Raw genomic sequence first — 24566 nt, 5'->3', positions numbered from 1 at the left:
GAGGTCGGATTCGGATTCAGCGCAGCAAAAACCTTCGGGTATACTAGGTCTGGTCTCTGGTTCCGGACCTTTGTCAAATTTTGTCGGCCTGTGTAATCTAGGGCCTACGATATCCATGTACAATTTTTTATCCACTTTCGCAAACATTCTTAGACAAAGAAAAATACCCAAAATATTTTTTAGTGTTGCCTAACTTGTGTAAAATAATTGCACCAAATCCTAACTTTATCCTACTTAGAAATTGCACTTTATCGACAGATTTCGCTCGGTAATAGGGATCTCTACTTTTAACCGGTGCTTTCGAGACCAATATGCCCAAAATTAGTGACCGGTAATTTTGATTTGAGATAGCTTGACGGCTACGAGGAAATTAATGAGAATACTACAAGTATGCAGACGAAAGTCATTATTTTCAATGATAGAAAAAAATACGCATAGTATTTCGAATATTTATTTAAACATACAAGTATACAGTGCAGACTTGGATAAAAATTATTTCGTACAATACACGAGATTGAAAATGTGTTTTGGATTTTTTGCTAACTAAAGGAAAACGATAAAAAGTGATTTCCATATTTAATTGGACATAGAAGTATGTAGGGAAGTGTTCTGTTCCGTAAAAAAATAATTTCGTATAAGACGCTGTGCTGAAAAATGTTCTTTGGAATCATGTGTAGACGTGGCACAGTGGTCTGGAATAGAAATTTACTGTTCATAATCGCCCACAGATCGTCTTTCTTAACCGATTTAAAATTTTTTTTTTAGAAATGCTCAGCCATTAGATTTTAAGAGAATTGTGGTTTTTTTAAAAAATTTTTTCACAAAGAAACAATATATAAACAAATATAGTCACAAATTTGACCATTTCAGCTTTGTGAATTTTTATCTCAAGAAAAAATACAGATAGAAACTCACTATCAGCCGAAATTATTGCATTCCCCGGTTTTTTTTTCCACAAAAATGAAAATTTTTAAAAACAGAATTCGGAGATACTATAGAATATCATAACGGACGTCCCCGGACTCTTTTTGGAGGGATTATAACAAAAAAATTTTTTGTGCTAAACAAAAGTTTTGTGCATATGCATTATTTTGAGGTTACGTCGTTTTTCATCTTTGCCTTTATGATATTCTGGAAATTGATAAAATAAATTTTTTTGATTGCCTGCAAACAAGGTTAGTTCCGGGAGATTAGTTACTATGTTTATGTGTAAGTCCAAAGTTTTCGGCCAAAAATATTGTGTAGTTTGGAAGTAACCCTCAGGTGAATTATAACACACATAATCTCGAAATATACACGCACGTTGTTAGCAATATCAAAAATTTTTCGACAAAAAAACACAAAAAGTATGTGGGGACGCCCGTTAGCATGTTCGCTATCATTTCGCAGATTTTGAAGGCAAAATATTTCTTATGCTAGGAAAAAAGCCGGGGAATCTAACACTGAAAAAATCGATACTATTTCCTAAGCGCTATGCAAATTAATCACATTTTGCTAAATTGAAACATTTTTGAATTACCCCGCAAAAAAAGTATGTGGGGACGTCCGTTAGCATGTTTGCTATCATTTCCCAAATTTTTAAGACAAAATATTTATTATTCTAGTAAAAAAGCCGGGGGAATCTAAAACGGGTAAAATCGACGATTTTCTAAGTATCACATGCCCTTGAAGCCATTTATATACTTTAAGCTTTATAAAACATTAACAATATAGATTATTTATAACAATTTAGTTAAACAAGTCTCCTAATAGGCCGTTCCCTCGTAGACAAAAATGTTTTTTTCTTCAATAATTATTAGAGTGACATTTATTGCTGTGACTAACCAACGAAATTAAATAAAGAATAATTTATATGATTGTTATAAACAATTTTTTTTTAAAACTATGATTTATTTTTTTACATGCAAAAAGGACGGTTTTCCACTGAAATTATCCGACAATAAACTAACAGTGATTCCAAAATTGGATATGGGAGATTAAATAATAATTTTCGTAATTGTTAATAACAATTTCTGTAGCAAACTGTCCATAGCAATAACGCTGTACTTGCGTTTTTAGAAGTCACCTATCTTTCATTTGTTTTATGCAACTTCCTGAAAAATAAATAAGGAACAAGTGAAAATAAGGTGCAATAACGCTGTACTTGCGTATTCAGAAGTCACTTATCTTTCATTTGTTTTGTACGTAACTTCATGAAAAAAAATGAAGAACAAGTGACTCTCAACCAAAAAGTACAGTTCCAGGTACATCAAGTACATTCGACAGTTCAACACACGAAAAATCTCTCGATTGCATACTATGCACGACCTAATTCACAAACTCCTTGAGTCCTCAGATCTTTTCATTGCATCCTTGAAGCCTGAATGGGAAAAAGTTGAAGTTGAATTTCATCAAGAACTCGATGAATTAATAGAACAATTCGAATCTAAAAATGATTCAAAATCATTAAAATTCATCATTAAAAATTATTCAAAATGATTCAAAATTTTAAAATTGTTATTAACAATTACGCAAATTATTATTTAATGTCCCATATCCAATTTTGGAATCACTGTTAGTTTAGTGTCGGATAATTTCAGTGGAGAACCGTCCTTTTTGCAAGTAAAAAAAATCATAGTTTCGTTAAAAAAATTGTTCATAACAATCATATAAATTATTCTTTATTTAATTTCGTTGGTTAGTCACCGCAATAAATGTCACTCTAATAATTATTGAAGAAAAAAAAACATTGTTTTCTACGAGGAAGCGGGCGATTAGGAGACTTGTTTAACTAAATTGTTATAAACAATCTATATTGTTTATGTTTGATAAAGCCTTAAGTATATAAATGGCTTTAAAGATAATAGTGAATCAGTTTTGTTCAGAAAAATCAATTCAGCTATGAGGAAAACTCGTTTATAATGAATTTGTTTATAGAAATGTTTATAAAAAGAATAGTTGTTGACTCATGCTAATTTTTTTGTTACAAATTATGACTCTTATGAAAAATATTAGCAACTAGCGTGAAATAAACGATTTTTTCTATGATAAAAAAACACTAATAAGAATTTGTTTATAAAAATTGTTTATAATAATTAAGTTAAATATTATTAAAATTAATTATGTTCTATGAATGCATGTGCAATAATTCCGGCTGATAGTGAGTTTCTATCTGTTCTTTTTTAGATAAAAATTCACATAGCTAAAATGGTCAATTTTGTCACTATATTTGTTTATATATTGTTGCTCTGTGAAAAAATTTAAAAAAAGCAAAACACAATTCTCTTAAAAATTAATTGCTGAGCATTTCTAAAAAAAGAACTTTTAAATCGGTTAAGAAATACGACCTGTGGGCGATTATGAACAGTAAATTCCTATTCCAGACCACTGTGCGCCGTGCCTTCATTTGTTTACGTATCGGGTTTCTAACAATGCTGCAGACTGTAGATTCCCAAAAATCGAAGCATATTAGTGATGCAAGAATGAGTTCGCACCCTTAAAGAGAATCATGTCACCAGTTTGATTCAGTCTTATGGGTTCTCTCTTAAAGAAAAGTTATCTAAAAAAAGTGCATTTATTTATCCCATAATCTTTTAATATCTGTGACGAAAAAATGAGTTCGAGGCCTGGAAGAAAACCGAACATATCGAACGATGTGATTAAGTGACAGTGACTCGACGATTCAAAGTGAAAATAATGATTTAATATTCGATCATAAAAACTTTATCAAATTTGCATTCTTCAGGTCAAGAACCAAATATGAAGAACTTTTAATAAAAAAAGAGCTTAATAGACGTGATACCTCACGCAAGAGAGTATATACTAGAACGTGCATTCGTTTAGAGCCCGAAAAATGAGAAAACTGGATTTCAAAACAAATTTGGAAGCTGACGAAACTACCCTGCGGTTTTAATTATCGTATCCATTATATAACAGAGAATGCAGCTGCAGGTACAATAGAATTTAAGTGTTGAAGCCAATTTAAACCCAAAAAATTGTCAGGAAAAAAATCAAATTTTTTTATATTCAAAGTTTAATCATAATTCATAGTGGTTTTTCTTACAGCTGAAATTGTCGCAAGTTTCAATATTTGAAACAAAAGATTTGAATTGATAAAATATACATGTGCTTAGTTCCCAAAAAAGTGATAAATATCGAAAAGGGGGTTCAAAATAATTCGTAATATTTTGTATGTACATATGTATACTCCTTGAGAAAGGGAGCAATGTGAAGAAGGGGTTATAGAATTTTTAGATTAACTTAAATTCTCGTATTATTTCTTTAGGATTTCAAAATATTTAATTCTAAAGTAAACCAAATTTATGCAGAAATGTTAACTAAATCGGCGTCTGATGAATGCTCTTAAATTCCTTGGCATTTTCCGGTTTTCTTACGGTGAATTTTTCCCTCAATTAGAATGCGTGTATTTTTAATGAACAATAAGACTTCTACTCAGAGGACAGGTAAAAATTGTGTTGAACGAGATTTGTAGGACATAACAAAATCTTAAAAATAAGCCCTCCTGGAATTCATTGTGACTAATAATTTACGAGTGATGCATTTTTTAATTAGGAACATTGTGTTTTCGGAAGAGCCTCATGTGTTTAAATGCATTTTTGTTACAAAAACTACCCTGATGAGATTTCTTTAGAAATTAAAGTGGACGGTTGAAAGAATTCACAAACATTTGTTTTTGAAATCCTAAAATGGCCAAGTTCAGGAGGGTCAGATTTTTTCTCTAAACCATAAAATTTTTCGCGTACAAAATTCTGTGAAAAATTCACTTCGTGAATCACCTAGGGGGCAGTTATTTTTCAAATAAATCATCTTCTCAGAGTAGCGAAAAAAAGTTTACACTTTTAATAATAGACTGTTATAAGCAATTTTTCGTCATTAAATATCCGAAAAATCTGGAAAACGTGTTTATAATCATTAGGCAGGGGGATGATTTTTTATGACTAATAATTTGATATCTTCACTGAAAAAAATGGTTGGTTGCGCCAACTATTTAGTCACTAAGATATCGTACTGATATTTTATTAGTTGATACAGCTATTTTATTAGTGCGTACAACAATTCCATTAGTTACCGTTACTATTCAGTTAGTACCAGAAACTGAGTAAATAGTTGTATCTAAAGCTATATTGAGTTGTTCCGTAACTCCTTTCTCCTGTATTTAAACAAATTGTTTAAACAATTAAAAACCCCGACATTTCTTCATAAAAAAATGTTTTTGTTCAAATACTCTTATCCCAAAATAAACATATTTGCTACATCTAATGGTCTGCCATAGTAAATCCTTAATAAATCCAGAAATTTTGTATAGCTTTATTGATTGTTAATAAATTTTCAATTAAATGACAGTTTTTTGTTACCAAATATCAATTAAATAGTTGATCAGAACAATTTTTGTACACGTTGATATTTTATACACCAAACTGATACATTGGTACTTCTTGTGTAAATAAATTGTTTATCAGGATTACATACAATTTTGTGTAAAATAAAGCTGATATTTTAAACTCTTATGTTCGACACATTATTCCCAAATTAAAAAATTCTAAAATATTGTAATTTTTTATAGTCCTGAAAAATTGTTAATTAATGTTTTTTAAACAATATTTGTTCGCAACTAATATTTCGAACCAGATGATTTGAAAAAAAATTATTGCCATCCTCCCTCTCCAACGGCTATACCCAAATAAAACAAATTACTACTATATGTATCAAAACAAGTGTTGTTTAAAAATATTAATAACCTACTAGTTTACGGATGTGAATGAGAAATCAGAGTGGGTATTGCACCGGGAAACCGGGAAATAAACGAGAATTTGATGAGACCTTGAAAAACCGGGAAATGACAGTGAATTTATTTTTTGACCGGGAATTCCAAAAATTTGTTGAAAAAGATGGGTACAATATTGATTTCAACAGTTTTAAAAAATAATAAGTTGACTGGTTGTACTTTTCAATTCGGACTGGATATACTTCCGGTACAGACAAAAATGTTTCCTGCTTGAGCCGGCAAAAAAAGTTTTCTGTCGACACCAGCAATAAATTTCTCTGCCATCAACGGTAAAAAAAAAAATATTTTTGGCATACCAAAGGAACTGTCAGACATACGAGGTGTGTTAAAAAAATAAGGTGACTTTATGGTTTTCTCAAAAAATATTCATTTATTTCTCAATATTTATGTTGTCCCTTTCAAAGTAATCCCCCTCAGATATAATACACTTGCGCTAACGCTTTTTCCAATCATTGAAGCACTTCTGATAATCATTTCGTGGTATAGCCTTGAGTTCTTTCAGCGATGCAGTTTTTATCTCCTCAATCGTTGACAATCGATGTCCTTGCATGGGTTTCTTCAGTTTTGGGAAAAGAAAAAAGTCTCTTGGGGCCAAATTCGGTGAATATGGAGGCTGAGGCATGACTGTGGTGCTGTTTTTGGTCAGAAAATCTTTCACAAGCAACGATGAATGAGCAGGTGCATTAGCGTGATGAAAAAGCCACGAATTGTTTTTCCAAAGTTCCGGACGTTTTTTGCGTATCGCCTCTCGCAAACGGCGCATAACTTGAAGGTCCTTATTGACCGTACGACCTTGTGGTAAGAATTCCTTATGTTCTACGCCACAGTAATCAAAGAAGACAGTAAGTAAAACCTTCACATTTGACGATTGGGCTTTAGTTTCGACGTCATAACCATATACCCACGATTCATTCCCAGTTATAACCCTTTTGAGAAAATCAGGATCATTATTGACTTCATTCAACATCTCCTGAGCGACGGTCATGCGATGGATCGTTTGATTAAAATTAAGCAGTTTTGGAACAAATTTCGCTGACAAACGTCTCATGCCCAAAACGTCCGAAAAGATAGCATGGCATGAGCCAACCGATATGCCAACATCTTCAGCAACTTCTCTGATGGTATTTCGGCGATTTTTCAACACCATTTCTTCCACTGCTTGAACGTTTTCATCTGTTGTTGACGTGCTGGAACGTCCAGGGCGAGGTTCGTCTTCGACATCCTCTCGGACTTCTTGGAACAGCTTGTACCTCTTACACACATTTTTCTTACTCAGAGTAGACTCACCGTATGCAACTGTTAACATTTCAAGAGTTTTAGAGCACTGGATTCCATTTTTCACACAAAATTTAATGCAAACTGTTTGCTCTTTTTTTTTCGAAAGAAGAAAATCGCCGAGCACACCAAACCCTTCTAACATTTTACGCCTCTGCCAGAAAAACAAAACGAGTTATTTAGTCAAAACTGTGAACATATGATCGTGACGTGTGTACCAACACAACAAAACAAAAAACTTAAAACTTGAATGTACGTAGCCCGCGAAAATTGAAAAGTCACCTTACTTTTTAAACACACCTCGTATTATAGTAAGGTCATGTGAGGAGTTATTTTCAAACAGGGGCCAAACCCGTACCCCTTTCCAATGTCTCGTGGGGGCGGAAGGGCACTTCTTTTACTGCTCATAGAAATAATGTTTTCAAACCTCTACCCTTTTCCCGCCTATCATAGGGGAAGGGAACCCCTGCGACTGGTCACAGAACAAACACATATCCCTTTCTTACGTCTCGTGTGGGCGGGAAGGGACCCCTGTGACTTTTCACGTAAATAATGTTGTTCACATCTTTACCCCCTGTGGCTGATCGCATAAATATTGTTGGTGAAACCCTTACCCCTTTCCAACATCTCTTGGAGGTGGGAAGGCACCCATTTGACGGGTGACAAAAATAATTATGGCCAAACCCTTATCCCTTTCCACATCTGGTGGGAACGGGAAGGCGTCCCTCTTCTGGTCACAGAAGCAACCTTTAAACCTTTCCAGCGTATTGTGGGGGCGGGAAGGAACCCCTATGACTAAACATATATATAATGTTGTTTAATCCCCTACATCTTTCCAACATCTCTTGGAGGCGGGAACGCAATCCGTTGATTGGTCGAAACAATTTTGGTCCAATCTCTACCCCTTTTCAACATCTCTAAGGGGCGGGAAGGCACCCCTTTAACGAGTCACAGATATAATTCTGGTTAAACTCCCACCCCTATGCAACATCTCGTAGGAGTGGGAAGGCAGCCGTGGGACTGGTCGCAGAAATAATATTATGTACGATCACAATAATACTGTAATAGCAATGTAATAAAAAATTTGATGAAAATGTAATAATATACAATAAGGTTATGCATTAATGTACCGGTAGATAACTTCTTTGCCTGTACCGGCAGATAATTTTTTGCCGGTACTGGTAGTATGTCCCTACTGCCTTTAAATTATGATAGAATTAAGTTTAGAATGCGCAAATCAAAAATCTTTCACTTGAAAAATTCTCCATTATCGATTTTAATTTTTCAGCTTAAATTTTTCTTTTAAACAAACGTTTAATGAAGTTTGAAAGGCTTAAGAAACTTAAAATTAGAAGCGTTTAAAAAAGACAATTTTGGATAAAAAATATTTTAAATTTATAAACTGTCAATGTAAATTATAATGATTTAAAAAATGTTTACATTAAGGATTCACAAGTAAAGAATAATTAATTTCACAAGACGATTCGAAATGAGTTAAAAATTTAAAAATTTCCAGACTTTAACGTGAAAAATTAAACTGTTTCAATTGGAAAGCCAGATAAAAAATATTAAACAAACTCTGTTTAATAATAAGGCTTCTACTATGCATTCCATGAGACCACATGATTTCGTCAAAAACATGTTAATGTATGTTCAAATTTAATCGAAGCTAAACTTATGGAAACAGAAAGAAACGAAAATGAGGTTGATTCTGATCATTCAGCTTCTGAAGTTGGTATAATCACTAGTGTCATCAATGACAAGTCCACTGTTTCCAGTGAAGAGCTTCTCGAGGAAGAGTACACGGAGGTTGTCAAAGGCAACAATACTGAAATTAAAGGTATGTCACCATTTAAAAATTCATTAATGCACACCAAATATGTATATCTTTTTGTGAAGTTGTCAATATCCTCTTTTGTCATTATGAAATAATGTCACATTATTTTCATGTAAGTTCATTTACACGAGCCTCATTTTGATTCGAATTATTTTTCATTTTAATGCAAAGTTTGCAGAAAATCAATCAGCAAAAAAAGTGCAAAAGAAGTGCACCGCATATTCTTGCATCAAGAATGGAAGAAAATTGGAAGGGTTTGATATCTAAGCACCGTAAAACCAAACCTGTTATCGAACGCCACGCGCAGAGTACTAGGACAAAATCCGGAAAACCTTCATTGTATTTAGATAAAAATATAAAAATTGCTGATGCAATTTCTTATAAAAAGTTTAAAAATTCCTATTTTGAAGAATGGAAACAACCTAGACCTTCAGGTAAATTTGCGTATTAATGAGTCTACTATTTCAGTTGGGTAAACCTGGAAGTACCCCCATGTTCAAACAATGTATGCAGATATGCTAAGCTGCACAAAATAATTCAGATATAGAGATGTAACCTATTTCATAATTTAGTTCTTAATTAGGGCTAATTTGGGCCAATTTGGGCCGCAGTCCCAAATTTTTGGCTCCTTTATTTTTCGTAAAAAATATTGTTTGCGCTAAGCTTAACGTTAAGCTGGCTGAACATTGTTGTAAAACGTACTAAAAATGATTTTAGACAGAATTCACCTTATAGAATTATTTAGGGCGCTGAGAATATAATGATTAAATTTGTTAAATTCAAATATCATATTCGGGGAGCCCTAAAGTAGCCTTAACATATGGTAAAAAAAAGAAATTGGTTTAATCCATTTTCACTAGGATTAGAAAAACTACCCCGAATAATAAATATGCACTAATCATAAAAGTGAGTGCACCAGGAATAAAGGGCTCTCCTTACGTTTTACAACGCCCCCAAAAAGAGTTTTACCACAAAAATCTTCTGATATACTTCATTCTCGGTTTAATGTCAAATTCTTTAACGGGGTGAATTTCGAGTATTAGGGGAGGTATTTGGAAGAGTCTTTGATGTTCCCAGACACCTAAAAAATATTCCAAACTGATATAATACTTTTTCTAGCACTTCAACGGTAATTTTGGGAAAGGAATAGTTTTATAATGTTAAGGGATGATTAGACTCCGGTTTTCCGGAACCCGACATACTGGATAAGGTGGTCCAAGGTGGCGCGAGAGAGATGCTTGCCAGGTGAGCGGAGTTGCGCAGTTTACGATTCCGCACTGCAAGAAGCCACGAAAAACAAGGAGAAAAGTACGGTTCGGAAAACCTTGAATTACCGCGAAAACCATCGAATCCAAACGCGAAACCCCCGGCAAACCAGAGTTAGGAAGATTTTTGCTACAAAAGGCCTAATTTTCAGACTAATAAAAATCCTGTCAAGCTTAAATTCAAAAGGAAATTCCATTTACGCCAAGAAACATCCTTTTATCAGTGTACGTAAAGCAGGTGGAGCCATGCATTTGAAGAAATTTGGAGCCCAAAATTCCATTTATTTTGTATTAAATGGGACCTCAATCAGCCCTTCATTCTAGCGTAGGGCATACATTGTTTGGGCATGGTTGTACCTCCAGCTTTACCCACCTTAAGATTTCCATGTTTTAATTAAATTTAATTCAAGATATCAGCACTGTATATTGTTCCTTTTTTCCAGGCAATCCATCTCGAAAGAAGGGAGCGATACTAAATAATGCGATGGCCAAATTGGATGAGAACAAATTTAACAAAAATTGCCAAAAATCAAATTTTAGTAAACTGCTGTATGAATGTTTACGTGCTGGCTCAAACTTTGTTTGCTTCTGTACCTCAGTGTACGGTATCCTTAGCATGCAGTGGATTATGTGTCACTAAAGTACGTGAGAAAAGAAATTACGTTTTGCCAAATAGATTACTCCACGATTTAGTCTCTGAAAATAGCATCCTCGACGTCTTGCAAAAGGACGCAGGATGCAACCGCTGTTCAAATGATATCGTTAATACATCTTATGAAGCGAGTGGTATGTCTTATTTATTATAGCAAATATGTAGTTTTCCTAATTGCAATGCCCAATAATACGCTAATACGTTTAAAATATGCAAAAATGAGAAATTATATAATTTTCTTTTTTACAGGTTCGTTCATTTTCATGGAAATGGAAGACAATGAAGATGAGGTGTATATAGAAAATATTCCCATCAGCTTTCCGGATCCTACAGGGAATGAAGAAGATAGATTCTTGCATCTGGGATTAGTAAGAAATATCACTTTAGACCTAGAGGAGCTATGCAAAGCAAGAAAGGAAAATATAAATTCAGATAATGAGATCATAGGAAAAAAATCTGGAAGCATGTATTGGAATGCGTCGGTACACAGCAGTCTGCAAGCGACACAAGACATGATTTGAATTTGATGATATAAAGGTACGCAGAAAATATTAAGAGGAAAAAAAGAACCGACAATGTTCGTTGGTCTTATAATAAATGCCAAAGCAGCAAGATAAATTTATGATAGGTTAACTTTAATCTAGCATGATTATAGGTTTTTTCGAAAAATTGCGGAGTATTAAATTTGACAATAGGGCAATAAGTGAGCCCTAAATGAGCCCTAAATTATTGTGGAAAGAAATCATGCCTAAGTCGTTTTTTCCTCTGTGTGATCCTGATAGCTTAACGCTAAGATAGCAGAACAACAGGTTTAAAAAAATGCGTACCATAAAATTTGGCAATAGGACATTAAGTGAGCCCTAAATGAGTCCTAAATTATTATGGAAAGAAATAATGCCTAAGTCGTTTTTTTCACTGTGTAACACTGACAGGTTAACGTTAATCTAGCATGATTATAGGTTTTTTCGAAAAATTTCGGAGCATTAAAATTGACAATAGGGCACTAAGTGAGCCGTAAATGAGCCCTAAATTGTTGTGGAAATAAATTATGCCTAAGTCGTTTTTTCCCTGTGTGGTCCTGCTAGCTTAAAGTTAAGATAGTAGAACCACAGGTTTTTAAGAAAACATGCTTGCCAGCAAATTTAGCAATAGGACATTAATAAAAAATGATGAAAATTCAAAACATTTAATTCAAAAGAATTCAATGAAATATATACAAAATCAAGAGTCATAAAAAATAATTCAAGTGGACAGAACAAAAATGTCAAAATTCAAGAAAATTTTAATGAATTCTAATAAAGAGGAGTAAATAGAATTATTGAATAAGAATCTGATAAAATCCATAGGAATTTAAATTAAATTTAAGAATCTTCAGGGTAAATTAACAAATTGAGAATTAAAAAAAGGTCCATTGATGTCAGTTTATTTCAATACAAAGAATCAGGGGAAGTGAAGGTCGGAAAGGGACGGGAAATGAAGAGTTAGAAAGTAGGGAAAGTCACAGAAGGAGAAGTAAAGGAAGAATAAGCATAGAAAATAAAGGAGGTGGCGGGAAATGAGAGGATGTAGAGAAATTTATGAAAGTAATAGTAGGGGAAGTGAGGGGGAATTAGGACAGGGGCAGTGATGAACTAAGGGGAGTGAGAAGAAGGGACATGGGGAAGGGGCGTAGGTAAAATAAGGAGAAGAAAAGTATGGTAAGTGAGGGGAGGAAATATAGGGGAAGTAAGGTTTAATTTGAGGAAGTGATAGAAAATAAAGGGAGGGGAAGTAGGAGAAATGATCGAAAACAAGGGAAGGGGAAATAGGTGAAGTTAGTGGAATTAAGGGAAGCGGATGTAAGGAAGGTGATGGAAAATGAGTGGGTGGGGGAAATTAGGTCAAATGAGGGGAGAAAAAGTGAGAGAAACTGTTGATTCGGGAAGTAGGAAAAATTAGGGGAGGTAAGTAAGGTAACAAGAAGGGTGGGGAAGTATGGGAAGGGCTAGTAGAATAGTGTGGGTGAGTAGAGGACTGGAAGTAAGGAATTGGGAAAGAAAGTGTTGGCTTTGGAAGTGAGAAGAGAGGGAAGTAGTCTAGAAAGAAGTTAAGGATGGAGGGGACGGCGGGAAAGCTAAGATTGTGGTATGGGGAGGGAAAGTTGGAGGAGCATTTACGAATGAAAGGAGATTTTTCGATAAAAGAAAAATATTCCCGATCCCAATTGAAATTCCCAAGTTTTTCCCAATTTTCCGTTCCACTAGACCATCCTGGCTAACTAACTCATAAACGATTTCACTGTCGCTTGCAAAAGCTGGAAGGTTTTCTTTTCATGGATGGTTTGCTTGAAAGTAAATATTTGAAGCTGAAATACGAACCAGACATTCGTGAAGCGTCTCAGTAAACCAAAGGCAATGAAATGCCGAAAGGAAAGGCCAGAATAAGCTAGGAAGACAGGACAAATTTCAAATACTATTAGGAAGTCTTAAGGGAGTTGAGAAATAGCTTCAGTTGCTAGTTTGTTCTCTGCACTATGTTCTTTTACAGAGAAAATTTTCTCTAATAGGAAAAAAAAAGGAACAAGAGAAAACCTATAATGAGCTAAGAAAAAGACAATTGTAATTCTACTATATAAAAAACTGTACCTTAGTTGCACACTGATGACCCTTAACTATATCCGGATTATCTTTAAACCGGAAATTCTAGCAGATCTTCCGCATCGTCTATGGCTGCTTCAGCAACCTTTATATTATTCTCCACTCTGACTTAATCCTGATTCAGAATTGCACACTGCTCACTAAAACTGAAAAAAAACATTTTTTTCTTTTCTGCTTCCACTAAAGCGGATAAATGTGCTTTTATGATTTTTATCACTTTTGATGTACTCAAAAAGTGTGCCAATACATCGATTTTGCAATAAGGTTCTCACCAGGGAATACCGTCACTAGAGTACATTTGAATGTAAAAATGTTATGGCAGAGAGATATTCATGGCCGCCACAGACTGACGTAATTGAATAAAATCTACTAAAAAATCCCAATTCCATTACATATTTTATTCATAGATTTACATTTACAAGATTAGATGAAATTCTATTAAAAACAGAAAAAATAAATAAAAAATGTTAAAATTTTAATGAGGAATTCCTAATTCAATTTCTAATTTTCGCAATAACAAGGAATTTTAATCTAATATCTTGTTCTCTTTAAAAAAATTTTAATTCAAAGAAGATAATTTTTATCCTAGAAGGAAGAGTTATCTACCGAATAGCTGAATTTTGAATTGTAAGAATAATCAAGAATTTTACACTTAATTCCTTCTTCACTTATTAGAATTTATTTCATTTAATTTATTAATTTTTATTCTATAAAAGTTTGTGTGTTTCTAAATTTTTAACCGATTTAAATTTTTAAATCAAACTTTCAACAAAATAGTTTGAAAAAATTAATTTTCAACCAAAAAAAGAATTTTTAACCGAATACTTCAAGTGTGAACTAAAGCTACTTTCCATAACAAGTCAAAAACTAAATTTATTATGAAAAAAAAATTAAAATACAGCACCGCCAATTAATATACGGACTTTTAATTTTTTGTATTTAAAATTTTTTATTTTTTTATTGTTAATTTTCTGCTAAACAAGAAACATTTTCATCCAAAAAAGGAATAGTTGAATTTTAAATTAAAACTATTAAACTTCAAAAAAAAACAAACATAAAAATAATTTTCAATAAAATAGGTGAATTTTCAAGAAAGCGGATGAATATTTAACAAAATAGATCAATCCTAAACCAAAACAGATTATTAATTTTCAACAAAATAGCTACGTTTTTAACAAACGCAAGATGAAATTTCTACCAAAAGAGATAAATTTTCAGTAAAATAGTTGCATTTTTGACGAAAAATAATGATATTTTAAACAGAGATGAATTTAAAAAAAATACTTTTTAAATAATGAGTTGAATTTTAATCAAAAAAGATTAATTTTATACTGAAAGAGGTGAACTTCGATCAAAAAGTTGAGTCTTCAAGGTGTTGCGTCGAACGTTTTAGAAAAAACTTGACTTTCAAGCCCAAAAAGATACACCTTTATAAAAAAAAAATTATTTACCAAAAAACAAAGACGAATTTTTATCCGAAAAAGTTTTTAATACAAAAAAATTAAACTGCAACCACAGACAGTTACATTTTCAAAGAAACAGGTAAGTTTTCAAGTCAAAAACATGAATTTCCAGAAGAATGTTGAATTTTCAGCAACAAATTAAATTTTTAATCAAAAAAGCTGAATCTTTAATTTAAAAAATTAAGTTTCTATCCAAGCAGGCGAATTTTCAACAAATCAGTTGAATTTCAACCCAAAAAGATGGCTTTTAAAAATTGAATTTTAAAAAAATTATACAATTTTCAATCCAATCGTCAAATTTGTAACCAAAAAACATGGATTCTGAACTAAAAATATAACAGTAGATTTTATTAGATAGTAGATTATAAATTGTGTACCAAAAAATTGCATTTTCAAAACGTGATGGAGTTTCTAGTAAAATAGATGAATTTCGAACTAAAGAGTTGAGTTTTCAGGCTAAAAAGTCCAAAGTTTTAGAAAAAAATTGATTTTTAAGCCAAAGAAGTAAAATGTCCACAAAAAAGTTGATTTTCAAAAAGAAAGATGAATTTTCAACTAAATACCTAAATTTTCAGTGAAAAAAATTATAATTTTCAACCTAATAATACCTAACAGAATCTAACAGAGGTAAGCTGACTTTTCAAACCAAATATTTTTTTTCCAAATGAATAAGGTGTCCATAAAATTATTTAATTTTCTCCCAAAAAGATTATTTTTAAACAGAAAAGTTGAATTTCCAACAAAATAATTCAATTTCAACCGAATAGTAAAAATTTTTACGAAAAAGATGCATTCCGAACCAAAAATAAAATAGTAGATTTTTCAATTTAAAAAAATTAACACTAAACTAAAAATGTTTGGATTTAATTATTGAGTTTTATCAATTAAGTTCGCAAATAAGGACAAAAACAAGAAAAAGGAAACGTTTCCTTTTTAAATAGGGGGAATAAGTAGAATTCTTAAATATGGGGGAAAAGAGGAAAATAGGGAAAAGAGTATGAAGTCTTATATTGAATAGCATTTTTATGCCATTCATTACTATAGATTTCATACATACATTAATTGATTTTATTTTAGATAAAATCTAAAATTAGATTGATGAAAGATACTCAAGTGATCTTTTTCTTTAAAAAATGAGTATAGTGATTTTCTTCCAAAAAAGTTATTAATAAGTGACTTTAAAGAAGTAATAAAGATGATAAAAATGAAAATGAGTCAATGTGATAACCAAGTTTACAAAGTTATTTTCCTTGCGCCTTGCACTTGACGAGTTAAGTTTCCGAAACGACTATTCTCTTAAGTTTTGCTGAGAAAGAATATCTAGACACTTTAGACTGCAGAAAACTTTAACCAGTTTTCTGAGATGCACTTTTTCTATTTCCAGTTATGTGATTATTTTACTCTGAAGCAGAAATAAATTAAATCTGAATAATTTAGACAAAAAAACGTGATTTGTATCAATAATTTAATGATATTCTGTAGGAACAAATACGCTTTTTGTATGCAAAATTATTTGAAAGTTAATATAGCCACTATGATATTTCCCGGATTTCTTTTATTACTTTAGAATTTTATTTTCATTTGTTATATTTTTACTCCCTATCAATCTTTCCGTCACTGGTGAATAGGCCACCAAGATACACGTACTTATCCACTTGTTCTATCCTCAAATCGCCTAAGGCAATGCTGTATACTGTTTTCTCACCCTTTCATTCAAACACCTTTATTTTTGTTTCATTCGCATTAATTTTAAAACCTATGTTCTTAATGTTAGTATTCAGTCTCTTCATCATTCTCTGCGAACCTTGGATTGACTCTGTTATGACAATGTTTTCATCTGAAAACGCTAGCCCACGTACCTTTACGGTCCCGATATCTACAACTCCTCTCTGGATGTATGCAATTTTGAGACACTAATTCATTATTATAATAAACAGCCAAGAGGACATGACACATCTTTGTCTTGCACCTTGCCTAATATCCATAACCATTTTTTAGTATAATGCTTTCGTCATCGCTAAGGCCTGTAGTATTCAACTTTCTTAGATACGCTTTTTTCTTTTCGTTAACGGCAACGTATATTTCATCATTCGAACAAGTATCACCAGTCATTCTTTCTACAACTGCAGTATCACACGCTTCAGTTGCAAACGCTAATCCACGTATGTTTACGGTTCCGATATCCACACTTTCTTCTTCGAGGTGGGCTATTTTAAGATACTTATGCGTAAATATAATAAACAGCCGAGATGGCATGATGCATCCTTGTCTATCAAATTGCCTAACATCTATAACTATTTTCTAGTAATTCCCTAGTCATCGTCAAGGTCTGTAGAATTCAACTTTTTAAGATCCACTAATTTCTTTTTGTTAACGGCTACTCGGATCTTTTCATTTCACTATGCATCACCAGACATTCTTTCTACAACAGCAGTACTACATGCTTCAGTCGCAAACGCTAACCCACGTACCTTTACAGTCCCGAGATCTACACCTTCTTCTACGAGGTGATCTGTTCCAAGACACTTATCAATGAATATAATAAACAGCCAAGAGGAGATAAAGCATCCTTGTCTAACACCTTTCCTCAACCCTTAAAGTGCATTGTGGTTGCCAGACACCCCAGGCAATTTTCAGACTCTTATAAACCATACTTCATTCGAAAAAATTGAGTAAGTGTCGCCATCTAGACTTAGTTGGAGACACTAACTGTAAGTTAAGTCGTTTAGCATACTACGTCAAGCGACTGTCTACTAGCAGCAGCTGCTTAAAGTGAAGGTAAAAAAATCTTGGGGTATCAAACACCCAGTGTGCACTTAGTGAGTGAAAAAGTAATTTTGGAGCAAATTTTGTTGTTGAAATTTTCTTGATTTCTGTTTACTTTCTAACGTGAGTATATCATATTAAATGAAACCATTTTTTAAAAATTATTTCATACTTTTTTCTTTGTAGATGGCTTATAACTCACTACAACGCGTCATGCGAGTGCAGACTGTGGATGCGTTGGATTTGTTTCTTTTGGTAATTTCTTGTATTTTTACAGTATTAAATGTCAAAGTTCCTCACTTTTTATATTAAAAAATGAATTTAACAGTAAAAAATTTGATTCATCATTTTATCATAAAATTGACTTTTTTCCATAATTTTTTTAACAAACTTAAAATAAATGGCTATATAATCAACTCTGCCTTATAAAATATACCTTAAACTATATCGGAAAATTTTATTTAAAAAAAATATTCGATAGGGGTTAAACAATACATAATTAAATACGCTGGGGTGGTGAATACCCACGATGCACTTTACCGTGATTTTTACAATGTATGCACTTTAAGGGTTAATATCTATAAGCATTTCCTAGTTTAATTCTCTCGTCATTGCTAAGGAACCGTACTTGAATTACGTAATAGTTCAAGAGGGAGAGAAAAGCTGAGAGATTTTGTCACGATTTGTTACGGAAGGGTAATTATGGATATAATTTTACACCAAGATACCTGGTGAGTGAAAAACGAAAATAGCTAACAAAAATTGTTAAAAACTCACGGATTTGAAAATAATTCTGCAAAAGTCAGGCAATTTCTTTAACTTTGAATAACTGAAAGGCAAAATAAATTTAAAAATTTTAATTTAAAATGATTCTGATCCATTTATAAAATCCATTTATCTAATTTATCTAATTTCCATTTATCTAATTTAAAACTTCATATATTTTAGTAGAAATTGCATCCTTTGAAGTAAAAATGGACATTCTTTTTTGTAAATTTACCAATTTTTGTAAAAAAGTGACCCTTTTTGGATAAATATTTATTTGTTTTGTTGAAAATTCATCTATTTCGTAAAAAATTTACTTTTTGTTAAAAATTTAAATTTTGGTTTACGAAAAGTCAACTAAAATCTTTTTTGGATGAAAACTCAACAATTTTTATAAAAATTTGTTCTTATTATTTAAAAAATCCTTTATCTTAGTAGAATTTGCATCTTTCTTTGATTAAAAATGCAACTGATTGGTTAAAGATTTTACAATCTTGTTAAAAAGTCATCCTTTTTGGTTGAAAGTTTAACAGCTTTTTTAAAAATGCATCTTTTTGGATTGAAAATTCAAGTATTTTGTAGAAAATTCACTTCTCATTTAAAAACTCGTATTTTCATTTTGAAAAGTCAAACTAAAATCTTTTTTGGATGCAAGTTTAACTATTTTTCTTTAATTTGTCTTTAAATTTAAAAAATGATCTATTTTAGTAGAAGTTGCATCTTTCAAGAAAAGAAATGGAACTGTTTGGTTGAGAATTTAATAATTTGTTTTAAAAGTCCTTTTCGATTGAATATTGAACTTTTTAAAATGAAAATTAAACTATTTCTGGAAAATTTGTCTTTTTGATTAAAAAATTAATCTATCTTAGTAGAAATTGCATAATTATTGGATAAAAATGAAAATTTTTTGTTAAAAATTCACCAATTTTGTTAAAAAGTTATCCTTTTTGGTTTAAAATTCATTTTTGTTTTGTTTAAAATTAAAGTATCTTCGCAGAATAATTCCTTCATGATTGAAACTTATCTTTCAGTCTTACAACGTCAAAATGAAATCTTTTTGGATGAAAATTCAAATTTTTGTTTGAAAATTTGCCTTATCAATTTAAAAAATCACCTGTTTTAGTAGAAATTTCATATTACTCGGATAAAAATGAAACCGTTTGGTTCAAACTTAATCTTCTTTGTTTAAGGCTTCAACAATTTTGTTTCAAAATGTTGGTTCAACCACTTTTTTAAGAAACCATTTTTATGTGTAACATTCATATTGCTGGTTGAAAATGCATCTCTTTGTTAAAACATTAACTAATTTGTGGAAAACTGATTTGTTAAATTTATCTTTTAGTTCATCTCTTTAGTTAAAAATTTAACGATTTTATTGAATGTTGATTTTCATTCTGCAATTTCATAATTGTTGAAAATTCAATTATTTTGTTGAAAACTCAAGTATTTTGTTAATCTCCATTTTTTATGATAGAAAAATCTTTTTCAAATGAATGAGTAGATTTGCAAATTTTAAATTTTTATCTGAAACATTTTTTTATTCCGTTTATGAAAGATATTATGTTAAAAATAATACAAGATGAAACTGCCGGTATTTAAATGTTAATGGTCAGGTAAAATGAAAAAATTGGTCAAGCAGAAACAAAGAAGTTTTGAAAATTAAATTTTCACCCTGAAAAACATGTCTTTGTTTAATTTTTTTTTAAACATTTGATTTAAGTCTCGTATTTTATTTTCTTGGAAACTATATATTATGTACAGTGAGAGGGGGGGATAAGTTATTACGGTTTGTTACACGGGAGGGGGATGTCATTGAAGTACGGCCCCTAAAGCCTGTTGTGTTCAACTTTCCTAGCTTGTTTCTTTTCCTGAACGGCTACATGGATTTTATCATCTCGCCAAACATCACCAGTCATTCTTCCTATAGCTGCAGTACCACACACTTCTGTCGTATTCCTAACAATGATAACTCAGAGTATAGAACTTCTGCTTTCAGTCAATTCTTTATCTTGATTCGCTGATTCGCATCTATTTCGTCTTCTAGTTCTCTTTCTTCTTCATTCCTGACATAATTAAATTTTTGAAACTAAGAGGTAATAAACCGTTTTGCATGCAAAACCTCTCATTGGTGCCTCTGCGACAGGTTTACAAGTAAATCATGTTATGACTAAGTAAAGTATTTCTTACAAACAAGACCTTTTTTAGTCATAACCAATCTGTCTCCCTTATCATTTGTTTTTCGATCTCCAAAAATACCAACTAACCTTTCCGCACTCTCGCGTTGGATTCCAACCCATCCATTCATGTCTGCTAGCAGAATGATTCTTTCCTCATAATCACAAGTGTCTACAGTATTATTTAAAATTACTCAGAAGGAATCTTTTACTTCATTCCTTTTACCGTCAACTGGGGCGTAATACGCTATGACAAATTGTCTTCTGAATCACACTTTCATTCTAGCTCGGAGGACTTTGAGAGATACAAATTCTTGCCTCTTGACATGAAGTTTGGCTCTCTTATTCATTAGACCGACACCTTGGCAAGCATGTGATTCGCTATTTACTCCGGAACATAGTTTGAGTCCCTGCTTTAACTTTCTATCTTCTATTATCCTACTGTCGCATCCCTTTTTCTTGGTGTCAGGTACACATAAAATATCAAGCTTCCTTTCATGTATTATTTCTCGTGACTGTCTTTCCTTAATATCATTCACTTATCTAGCATTCCAAACACTAAAGTCTCCATGTTCGCCTGAAACTTTGTCTTTACCTTTAGCAAATGCATGCCTTTCGGCAACCAAACTTTCAATCCATTCCGAAGCTACTGTGTTGTTTGTATTATTTATTGTTTAAAGTATACGTCCAACTTAGTGCGAGAAATATATTTTGCGAGTAAAAGTCATGTCTAAAATAATTAGCTAGTCGTTGTAAGGTAGAGAGTTTAGTTACAACGTCAGTCCCAGCCAATTTCGATCTATGAAGGTGGAAATATATAGGGACAGAACTAGAACCGGAAAAACCAACGGTGGCATGCCTCTCACCCTGCCACCGAAAACTTTTTATTCTTTATTTTCAAGACAAAAAACTAAATATGGAATCACATTTAAATATATTCAAATATGTAATTTTCCTAGTTCTATTCTTATTCGAAATAATTTACGTAGAAATTAAATTTCCAAAGAAATTTTATTAAAAAAATCAAAGGCATTCGAGAAAGTACTCATCTTGACGTTGATTTTGAATTTGAAATATGTGTGAGCAGGAAAGAAAACTGGGAGGGTGAATCTTACGTCAACCGCCGTCAACCTCTTTGGTTGAAAACGTACTGTTTTGTATAATGTTTTCGGATAAAAATTTACTTATTTGTCCTTGAAAATTTAACAATTGGTTTGATTTTTTTTGTTTTGTTTTTTGACTAAAAAATCTTTTTCGGTTGGAAAATGAACTATTTTATTCCAAATTCTTTTTTTTTGTGAATTCAACTATTTTTTTATTGAAAATTGAAATATTTATTTTTCGGTATATCAACTACTACATTTTTTATACTGAAATCGTCTTTTATGCTTGGAAATTTTATTAATTTGTTGAGAATTCAATTTTCTATTGAAAATAAACAATTTGGTAAAAAATTATTCCTTTTTAAATGACATTCCAGTGCTTTGTAGAATTTTGGTCTTTTTGGTTAAATAATTCATTTTTTTAGTTAATGATTCATCTCTATTTTTGAAAATTAAACTATTTTTTGGAAAAATCATATTTTTTGGTTAAAAATGATAGTATTGTAGCAGAAACATGAACTATTTCGATAAAAAAACTACTATTTATTTGAAAATAAACGCTTTTGTTGACAATTCATATCTAGGGTTGAAATTTTAACTTTTTTTAAATTTCTTTCATTTTAAATTGATATATTTTTTGGTTAAAATGTTAAATATTAGATTTTTTGAGAGTTAATGTTTTGTTCTAGAAAATTAAATTATTTGGTTTCAAATTAACTTGCTTGTTAAAAATTTCTATGTTAGTGTTGAAAATTCGACTGTTTCGCAGAAATTTCGTCTTTTGCCTTTAAAATTCAAAAAATTGTTTCAGAATGAAAATTCAATTTAATAGAAAATTAATTTGTTTAGTTGAAGATTAAATGGTCGAAATTCACTAAAAAATTGCAATAATTTAAAAAAATGACAATAAAAAACAGTTACATTTTCAACCAAACAGTTGAATTTTCAAGCCAAAAAAAAAGTTTTTATAGGGCAGTTGAATTTTCAACCCGAAATCTTCACTTTTCACCATAAACGATGAATTTTCTATCCAAAAAGACAATTTAAAAAGTAAAATTTTTACCCGAAAATGATGAGTTTAACAAAATAGTTTACTTTTTGACGAAATAATTAAACTTAGAATAAAAATTAACTTTTAAACCAATAGCTGAGTTTTTAACCTATCAAGATAAGTTTTTGACCAAAAACGGAATAGTAAAATATTTAATTTAAAAATATCTTTTTCACAACAAGGTGGAATTTTCAGTCAGTCAAATTTAACAAAAAGACGAGTTTTTAGCAAAATAGTAGATTTTTAAACTAAAGAATATAAGTTCTCAGCTAAAAATGGGGCCGTTAAACTTTGAGTTTAAGAAATTAATTTTAAACAAATAAAAATTAATTTTTAATCATTTGAATTCGACAAAAAAACCCCAATTGTTCAATTTAAAAAAAAAATAAGGTTTTAACAAAAAATGGAATAGTTGAATCTTCAGATTAAAAATCCAACTTAAAAAAAAAACAGGATTTTCAACCAGATGAATTTAACAAACAAACAAACAAAAAAGACCAATTTTCAACCAGTTAGTTGAATTTTCCACTGTACAAGATACGTTTTCAACCAAAGCTGGAATCGTTAAATTTTCAGTTAAAAAATTCAATTTTCAACCAAATAATAGAATTTTTAACCAAAAAAATGCATTCTGCCCAAAAATAACATAGTAGATTAAAATTTATTTAAATTATTAACATTCATTTCAAAAGTATTTAGATTCTATTTTTTTCTATTTATTAAGTTTAAATTTAAATTAAAACGAGTCTTTTTCTTCTAGTTACTTAAATTTTTGTTCATGATTGTTGAAAGATAAATCAAAGCCTTTTAAACACGGAGGAACTTAAGCCAAAATTCTCGATTTTAGGTGTTTCAGGGAATTTTTAAAATTAACCACTTCTGGCATACGTTTTTTACTTAAAGTAATTTTACGGAGATGTGCACCTTAGGAAACTTTCGGGGTCACTAATCACGAATCAGAAGTCAGATTTCTAAAATTCAAAATGGCGGACGCATTTTAAAAAAGTTGTTGGATTTTCATCAAACTTGTTACTCGGAGGTTTCTGAGGTCGTTCATTACGAATCCAGAGCCCGATTTGAACATTAAAAATGCCGGATTGAACATGGCCTACCGGCTTAAAAAATTTTCCACCAGTTTGGATGAGCCATGCTGAACTTTTACAATCTGACATTAGATTCTTTATCAGAGACTCCAAAAATCCGCAGATTCCAAGTTTCATTAAAATCCATTATTTTTTTGAAAACTAGTCCGCCATGTTGGATACGAAATTTTAAATTTTGCAAATATGGTCCCGGATTCATAATCAGCGACCCCAAAAACACCAGACTAACCAGTGTTTTTCCAATTTATTCAATATGACGTTCAAAAATTAATTCTTTCATAAAAAAGAGCGATTTTCGAAATTTGTTTATTTATAAATATTTATAATTTTACGCAATACTTTCGTCAAAATTTTTGAAAATTCTACAATGCTTCAAATATAACATCAATGAGACTTTTTTGATATTACTGTAAACAATTCAATCTAGAGAAAAAAGTTGTGAATAAAAAAGGTGGTAATCTGGGTCACCACTATGTCGCAAAGCATAATATTTATAAGAATAATTTTTTTAAAAGTGGATGTTTGAAAAAAAGAGAGTGGGTACGGATGAAATATGGACGAAATGAGAAACAACATTTCACAATTCAATTTACACCCTTCTTCGCTGATGTGAACTCGAGAAGAAATGTCTACGTTCATATATGTAAGTGAAATGGCGCGAAAACTTTCCTCTGCTTGCAGCAGAGGGGCG

General features: G+C 31.4%; 1 protein-coding gene across 1 annotated transcript in view; it reads right to left on the bottom strand.

The window, feature by feature from the left end:
• Positions 1-24566, bottom strand: part of LOC117175914 (growth factor receptor-bound protein 14-like) — a 1501030-nt gene that overhangs the window by 1460716 nt on the left and 15748 nt on the right. The window contains exon 2 of the mRNA XM_033365756.1: positions 13439-13596. The gene's annotated coding sequence lies outside the window, so the exon portion shown is untranslated. The remainder of the gene's footprint in view (positions 1-13438; positions 13597-24566) is intronic.

Source organism: Belonocnema kinseyi, chromosome 7 (assembly GCF_010883055.1).
Source record: "Belonocnema kinseyi isolate 2016_QV_RU_SX_M_011 chromosome 7, B_treatae_v1, whole genome shotgun sequence".
NCBI lineage: Eukaryota > Metazoa > Arthropoda > Insecta > Hymenoptera > Cynipidae > Belonocnema > Belonocnema kinseyi.
This window is presented reverse-complemented; position numbering and strand designations above follow the sequence as displayed.